Raw genomic sequence first — 9575 nt, forward strand, 5'->3', positions numbered from 1 at the left:
TATTAACTTTAATATAATTAATGTTAATATTATTAATTTTTTTAATTCTAATATATTACGTTATTAATTAATTTTAATACAAAAATTATTTTTTTAAAGAAACAGATAGATTATATTGATTCAACCGAAGTACAAAACCTTTACATACAGAGATAATTCATCTTCAACAGTCGGCCAGAATTATTCACTAAAGATTCTATTTCTACCTGGTTTTTTCCATGCAAGGATTCTTACAACATTTATTTTATATGTCACCAAAAAACCGTACAGTAATTAGCAAAAATACAGAGCATCAAACATTACTATATTGTCTGACCGCTAGCTTCCATTTCCTCCTTTCCATCATCATCTTTCTCATTCTCTGTCGTGTCCATCTAGCGCAGGGGAGGTTCTTCCAAGCACTATTTCGGGGGTTGTTGGGCTGCTTCTCTTTAGGAGCACTCAGAGGAGAGGGGTCAGAGAGACCATAAACTTTCGTTAAAACACTAACCATTTCCATCTCCACTGTAACTTCAATACCATCCACTTTTACGTTCAAATTGTCCATCTTCTTTGCCAAATTCCCCACCATGAGTTGGAGACAGTCCAATTCTTTTCTCAGATCTTCCAATTGGCAGTTCAACAAGGAAAAAAGTGATCGAGTTTCCAGTGTTACTTGCTCCCCAAGCTTCAACATCGTAGCCGAGATTGCTTCCGTTATGGAAAGAAAGTGGTCCTTGCTATCGTTTTAGTTGTATTCTTGGCTCACGGAGGCCATAATACTAGACACAGAGGCTCTAACAGAAATCATGGAATATTTTAGGGATAATACACTCCTTCTATAATACAAAATTCCTTCTCCTATCATGCCAACAACCATCGCTTCACATTGAGTGCCCCTGTCTAAGGTCTGCATCATCGAATCATAGTATCTATGCTCAAAATCCTTCACCCAACTTTCGATAGTCATACTAGAGTGAATCAATGTTGGTGGGGTACTAGCTTGCAAATTCTTAAACCTCAATTTAAATTTCTTAAATCTGATCTCCACCTTTCGTATGACATGGGATATATATTCTTGTTTACCCATCTGGAAGACCATTCCCAATAAATTTGACTGCTCGAGGAGCGAACCACTAGTTCTATCATATAAACAGGATTAGTGCCAGTAATAAATAGATTGACATGTTGAACAATCCACTTGTTCATACTTGTAATGGGTCTTAACCTTCCTAAGGAAGATAAATTGATATTCATGAGATGTGAATATGGAATGGATCACCTTGATCCTGAATAATTCTCCCCTCTTATAGATTTCCGCCTTTATTGGCATGTTCGTCTGCAGTGGGGTTATTTTCCATTTTTATATAGTAAAACCCAATAGCTTCAAAAATTTGAATCCGCATCCATATTCTTGTGATTAGTGCACCTAATATGTCCCAAGAGAGCTCTTAATTTGGTGGAAGTTTTGGATTGTAATCATGGAGTCTCCAAATACAATAAGATGATGAATTTCCTTTGCTAAGGCAATCCTCAACCCTTGCCATCGTGCTAAGGCTTCTGCTTGGTTGTTTGTTAACCATCCTAAGTCCCAAGAAAATTTAGTCACTATTTCTCCTTCGAGGTTATATATGACCCCTCTCGAACCTGGCTCCCCCAGATTTCCTTTCGAAGATCCATAAAAAAAAACTGATATTTCCTTAGAGATCAATGCCAATTCTTGAATTGATTTTCATCCATTCTGATCATAAAAGGTGGTGAAATGCTATAGGATTTGAAGTTGTCAACGTGATGTGTGGGCTTGCTAGTTTTGAGCCAATTAATTTCTTCTAATGAAAGATCCTCCATCTTAGCAGGATCATATCCTTTGGACGAAATAACTTCAAAATGAGATGAAATGATTTTGTTGCAGAGGAAACCAAATCAGGTTTGATATTCTAGAAAATGACTTGGTTGCAGGTTAACCAGATTGACCAACAAATATATTTGGCAATTGCAACCTAACATCTAATGGGAACCAAATTTTCTTTTAGTTGCATCAGGTATTAACGTCTCCAACTTTCAAACATTTTGGTCCAATCCATTGGTATACTTTGGATTTACTTAATGGGCCTCAACACAATTTTCCAAACCCCTGTTGAGAAGGGGAATCAATAAAATACATATTGGATATCCTCTTCCACTGCTTTGCATAGAACACATCTTGACGAGCCTTGGATTTTCCTATGTTTTTTAGGTTCTCCCACATAACCTTCCCATGAACCAGTTCCTAATAGAAGGTATTAATTTTGGGAAGACCATCCTTGTGCTAAGTTTTCCCCTAAATACTAGAGGATGGAGGATGTGGCATATAAGACATTAAGGATTCATACCCCTCCTTAACAATGTAGTTGGTATATTTCCCTCTAGTCCAAATTCTTCGATCTATCCTATTAAATGTTATTGGTGCATATCATTTTAATGATTTGATCAAAGAGAGCCATGCTGAGAGAGGTAGGTTAGAAGGTGGGGACAATACCATCCTTTCCAGCAACCATCATCATCCCATTGTGATATATCTACAAGCCTATGAAGACCATGTACCTCCATTTAGTGTGCAAATTCAAGAAATCCTTATTATTCAAAGGCTAATAATGAGAAGGGGACTAGATCCTTCCATAGATGAATTTTTCATTTCCTTAGTGCCAGGCCAATTGTTCCAAAACTATTGGAGCCACAACTTTGCAAAGACACCAAATCTTAGAGCCCTAGGCATCCCAAGACTCCTCCTCTGGCCTAAGAATTCAATTCTTATGGAAGTATTTTATGAGGAATGCATGCTTCCACCATTCCTTAGACTCCGTAATGACCATCCTTACAATTATTTCTCCCAAAGCTAAATTCGTATATTTTAGATCTTTAAATATCAATCCTCATAACTTTTTTTGGATCCTCACTGTGTTCCAATTTACTAGATGGAAGCGTTGCTCATTATTTTTCCCTCCTTGCCATAGGACCTTATAAATAATGTCGCTAATACATTGTATGATACCTTTGGGGGGTAAAATCCCAGATTCGAAGTATAATGGAAGGGAAGTGTTGTGGTGGCTACAACACCCTCCAAAATTTTGGCCTGCAACTAATTTTGGAGCCTTCCTTGGATTTTTTCTTGATGTTTGCAAGGACTCGAGCTCATCCCATGAGCTCATATTGAGTCTTCGCACCCTCCTCACATGATCGTTCATCGGACATCTTTTAGCATGTTGGTCACAATGTCATGCTTGCAGTCATGTTCTGGCTATGTCCAAAGTCCGTCTTCATGTGTACAAGTTGTATTCGCTATGTAAGCATTTGTTTCACTCACACACAAAGTTTATGCAATGTCACACAAGTGTCGTCGTGGCCGTTCAACGATCTATCTCAAGTGTCGCACTTGTCACTCGCACCCATCGGCTAGTCACACTGAGTGTATGTTGTCTTGATGGTTTGAGGTGTCTTGTCATCAGGTCATGTTGAGTGTGTGTTCACAAGGTCATTCATGCACGAGTTCACTCGCTCACACACTTAGACATTTTGTTGAAGCTCTGTTGACCGGATCACCCTCCAACAGCTAGACCTCTGCTGAGCTGCACTGTGCAGTCTCAACCCTTATTCATCATGTACTACTGCCCAAAATTGCGCAGAGATTGAGGCTCCCTCCCAAGCAGTCTGCATTGCACAATCACGGAATCAACCCAATTGATTGTCACCTAGAACAACACAAAAGTTGCTCAGCAAGCCATCTCAATTTACTTTTCCTGCAAGCAAATCTATCCAGCCTCTTGCTAGTCAACCGAAGAGTTTGACCGAGCAGTGACCCCAGGCTTCATTCCAAAAATATATGCAAAAGATACCCGCATGCCTACCTCTGCTAACTGAATAAATTGCGCAGAAATGAAGGATAGGCAGCTGATGCCTGTCACACTATCCTCGAAATTTGTGTAGTTCTGTCAGCCAGTCACCCTATCAGCCGGCCTGCTCCTCCTCCTGAAAACTACGCATTTTTCATGAGTTATCTCCCAGCTGCCCGACACCCCGCTCGACCCAGAAAATGCGTAGAGATGTTTTACAGGACAACCTCCCAGTTCTACATGGTTTTGGCCAGTAAGCTCCTATAGCCCACTACTAGCCTCCCTGGAGAATTTGCGTAGTTTTCATTACCAGTGTCCTCCCTGCTGCCTGCACTGCCTCCCTGGAAAATTTGTGCTGATATTCTCTTCAGTTGAGCCAGATCCCACAGATAGTCACTGTTGATCCGAACTGCCCATCTCAGCCTCCCAGTGACTTCTGCACAATATTCCTTGTCAATGCCCAAAGCCCGCATCCTGGCATGAAATGTGCTCTACATAGTTTCAGAGCCTTGTCCTCTCTCTCGGTCACCTGCACCCGAAAACGAAAGGTGATGCATCATGGTAGACTAGGAGATTTCTGGATTTGATGACATCTCATCATGACTGATTTCAGATACAGGTACATAGATGAGACATGGTGCGATGATGAATAAGATGAATAAGGAGCGCATGCTAGGAGACTTGTTCACGAACAAATGAACACATGGATCATGCCAAGTATAAGAAAAGGAGAGACATGCACATGAAACATCAAGTGAACAACAAGGCTATCGAAGACTCCTCACACCTTGCCATGCAGAGGTGAAGCTATGAAACACCAAGAGCACACTCATCACTCAGCAGCACTGCAGCTCGATATGGACACCAGCAATAGCATGAACATACCAACATTGTCATGTTGAGTCATGTGATGAGCCATCTCTACTAAATCACTATTGTGGGCCATACTGTTGTAATGTAACATGGAAGTCTAAGAGACCCACATGTAAAGTTGAAGAGTCATGTAAGTCAAACAATCATGAGGGAATTCAAATAGTTACAAGGGTTAGTTTTACCCTTGGCTATATATACCCCTCATCTATACACGCAAAAGAATTTTCACCTTGGCTCCTCCCACATAGCCTTGAGAGTTTGTAGTATTTCCTTTGAGGAGCGAGCAGTGGCTCCAACGTCATGCTATTGGGATTAGTGATGTAATGGTGTACTACTGTGCCTTGGAACTTTCACTTAATTCAAAAGCCTGATAATAGGCCAACATGTTTTCACACATGTATTGTATTTGTTTGTAAGACTATTCTTTGGATGCTTGTAATTCATTTTTATTTAACCTGTATTAAGGCAATTGAACTATTTCAGTTGTTCTAGTACATATGCTTTTGAAAATGTGTTGTATCAGTTGTTAACATTGTCTCACCTGTGTGGAATATTCCCCCAGACACTTGACAAAACCATTCTCATAAACTTTTTATAACGATTGTCGCACTCATGTGGACTATTCTGCTGAGTGTTGTATGTGCTATCCATTCACTGGGTGTTTGTGACTACCGCATATGTGTGGACTACTTCACCAGAAGCTACACATGTCTTGCTATGTTGTGTGTCTCTAACAGAGTTGGGACAATTCCCTTTCGACTTGAGACTCACTCTCACCTTCTCCCTCTGCAGTGAAAGAACCTTGACACAAGTAACACTAAGCACTCACTAGGCACATGAACCTCACTATTCGAAGATAAAGCAAACCACTCTCATGTGCTGAAAATTAAGAGCTAAAGAAAACCTTTAAGGTAATGGAAACAAGACCATCATACAGAATGGGAATCCTACACCAAACGGTGTGAGGTCTAGTTGGGAATTCATACTGGGGAGATCCCTTGAATGTTGGCGGGTCCAACACTATCAACATTTCAGGTGCTAGAAGGAGGGCCACTAGTAGTTTATGGTTGAATGTCCTCTCACCCCCACTCATCAATTATCTGGTCAAGGCAGTAACTCACACTCCCTCTCACCTACATGCAACTCTGAAGTTGGTTACTCCTCACCTCCTAGACGTGAACACGTAATTTCATATCAGCACCTCTGCTCTGCTTGTCCCATCACCCGTCAGTTTTCCAAAGCAGTTGGGCTAATCCCAGGAATACAAGATCTTCCATACGCAACAAAGAAGCCAAAGACCACTCCCATAGGAGTTGTTGTATCATCGATGGAGGCAGTAGTTCTTGCCACACTTGAAGGTTTGGAAAATGCTGTTGAGAATGAAGAGAAACCTCTAGTCTTCCGATAGAGAGAACATGACGCCCCTGTGATCTTAGGCTTAGAATTCGGTACGGGAGGCAAGGGGAAGGTAGTGGAGGAGGTGGAGGTGGAGACAAACCAATAGACTCAAAGTCGTAAACGTCAGATTCTGAAGATGAAGAGGAGGATGAAGAAGAAGAAGACATGGCTGAAAAAAACTTGGAATGGATGACTCAGGGACTATTGGATCTCCCAGGTGCTTTGCATAGGATGCCTAAGCATTCGGAGAGGACGTTGACAAAGTATGACCCTGATAGAAGAGTGAAGGCTGAAGACCACTTGGACAACTTCTACCTACAGCTGCAGACACTCAATGTACGGTACAACGATGTTGCATGCAGATTGTTTCCATGTACCTTGGATGGTCACGCAATAGTATGGTATCAGAGCCTTCCTATCAACTCCATCGAAAATTGGGGTATGTTTAAAAGGATGTTTTTGGAAAAATTTGCTGATGATAAGACCCCAGCCATGTTGCTTAAAGAGTTGGGCAGTTTGAAGATGGAGTCGAAAGAAAAGGTAAAATATTTCAATCAGATGTTTTTTCACATATTGAACAAGTTTTCCCGAGACACGAAACCTCATGACTCCATCACTGTCAACTACTATACATTTGCACTACCAACTAGTATTGTGTAGCTTGTCAAGCGAGCTATGAAACCAATGTTACTAGAGAACTGCGAAGAGTTGATCGTTGTGGAAAAATACCTACACGCGATTGGAGTCATCAAGGATGATGAACCTACAAAAGACTCCATAGATGTGATTTGGAAGCCCCAACATGTGGCGAGCAAGGGTTAAGACAAGGATGCAAGTGACATTGAGACCCTTACTCGTCTTGTCAAGAACTTGACAACAAAGGTGTTTGAGCTGAAACAACAAATGATCAACACACCTGTGGGTAGGCGGCCTCCTAGACAACAAAAGGGAAGCATGTCATCAAGCAGCAACCGCTTCTCGGCTAAAACTACGTAGAGCTCCAACTCATTGTTCTAGATGGAACTATGCACGAACAAAGATTTTTGCTCATTCCATGAAGACATACACTCAGAAGGGACTTGTTTAGAATGGAAATGAGTTGTGGAATTAGTATGAAACCATGCACTGAATGTAGTAAATAATGTGCAATACTAGCTGAGAGATGCAAATGATGAGGAAGATGTTGCACCTAATGAGGCACCAAGCACTAGGCAGATGATCAACATGTATCAGTTCTCGCAAGCAACGCAGAAAACAAACACTGAGAAGCAACCCAAAAAGCAAAATGGTCGATACAATCTCAGAAGTCAAGGGGCTCCCCCTATAATTGGGGAAATGTGAAAAAAGGTTGAAATATTGAGGAAGATTGATCCACCAGTCGTCCAAAAACATAAAACGAAAAGCAATCTCGGGAAGACAATTGCGAACAAGAGTACGTCCATGAGCAATAAACTGTAGAACACTCCACCGTCCAGTACAAACACAGGTCTAACCCCAAACATCTCGGCGAGTCTACACGCTATTGATTACAACATTGCGGAAGACATAAAGAAAACTCGTGCAAACATCTCTTTGTTCGAGTTAGCTAAGAAAACTCGTGCAAACAAAATTTTTGAATATGAAGCACTCGTGTTGGGCTTGGACAAGGCCATTAGCCTCAACATTGTTGCGCTCAAAGTGGTAGGTGATTCAGAAATTGTGGTACGATAGGTACGTAACACCATACACTATTTATCACATCATCTCAAAAGTTACCAGTAAGAGGTATGGAAACTAATCTCTAACTTCCAAGCATTCAATATCATTCTTGTGCCAAGAATGTGTAATGCAACTACCAATGCTTTAACAAACACAGCTTCTAGGATGTCACCACTTAGGGAAAGATTTACTGTTGAAATTTTGTATAAGCCTTCTACCCCTGATAACATAACTAATCTAAGAATTTTTTATTATGATCAATAGATATTGGACTTAATGGCAAACGTTTATGTCTTCAAAGACATAATGATTGACGAAGACGAGCATGAGCAGTCTCTGCAAGATGCAGCTGATGACAAGAAGGAAACCTCATCCCCAAGGGTGTGGTATCTCTAGAAAAGCTCTATGACTTATAGAACCGCTTTCAGGGGCCAAGGAACAACAAAACCCACAGTTCCACCATGATGCACAAACAAATAAACTTGGGAACAAAACAAGATCCAAAGTTCATCTTTCTTGGTAAGTGTTGAACATGGCAAGAGCGGCAAGCCTTTGTCCGCTTGTTCAAATAGTATTGGGGTGTGTTCGCGTGGACATATGATGATCTGAAAACATATGATACACGAATAATCCAACATGTGATTCCAATCAAAGAAGGGGTCAAACCATTTCAGTAGAAGTTGAGAAAAGCACATCCGTCAATTGAACCCCTCATACAGAAGGAGCTGACCAAGCTGTTGGATGCACGGATCATTTACAAGGTTCATCATTCCACATGGGTTTCCAACCTTGTTCTTGTATGTAATAATTCTAGGGAGATCCGCTTATGAGTTGATTTCTAAAACTTGAACCGCGCCTCGGACAAAGGTAACTAGCCTGTGTCGTCAATGGAGCATATTTTATAGACATTATCTGGGGCATAAATGTTTTCTTAATTTAACGGTTTTTCAGGATATAACCAGGTTCTGGTAGCATAACCTGATATACTAAAGACTACCTTTCATACCAAGTGGGGTACATTCGCATACAGAAGAATTCCATTTGGGCTCGTGAATGCAGGAACAACCTTTTAGTGTGCCATGGACATCACCTTCCGTGGACCATCAAACAGAGCGTAGTGGTGTACCTTTTCCAAAAAATGGTCAGACCACATATGCCATTTGAAGAAGATATTCGAGCGATGCTGGAAATAAGGGATTTCCTTGAATCCCAAAAAGAGCGTATTTTCAGTGTCTTAGGGGAACCTCCTTGGGCACATCATTTCCAAAAGTTGGATCAAGGTTGATCAGGACTGAGTCCAGACCATTACATAGATCCCTCACTGTTGGCATTATGATTCAGGTGTTGTCCTTGGTGGCAAACCCATTCAGGTGATAAATCAAGAAGGACGCAGGAAATATGTTCAGCAAGTGTGTCCCCGCAGGTATACCATACAGAACCCGCGTCCAGGGACGCAGGCCAGCCGTTCAGGAGGTGCGTCCGCCCAGTGCACACATTTCAAGGCAGAGAAAAGCACGTGGGGGTTTCTTGTGTGGTATCTAGCCGACGGTTTTGTGTTTCTATGGTGTCGGCTCGTGGTTTTGTTCCATGTTTTGGGGAGAAGCTTGCCTATATAAAGCAAAGGAGTTCATTTGGATTAGGCATCATCTTGGTTGAATATCGTTTGATGAGATCTAGTCCAGATCTATGAAGGCGAATCTTCTAATGGACTGTGATCTCTATGGCGCATGATCAGATCTGTGGATCTGAGTGTTTGGG

The sequence above is a fragment of the Pinus tabuliformis genome, chromosome 4_2, assembly GCF_031772625.1.
Source record: "Pinus tabuliformis cultivar Carrire ecotype Pingquan chromosome 4_2, CPIR1, whole genome shotgun sequence".
In the NCBI taxonomy this organism is placed as follows: domain Eukaryota; kingdom Viridiplantae; phylum Streptophyta; class Pinopsida; order Pinales; family Pinaceae; genus Pinus; species Pinus tabuliformis.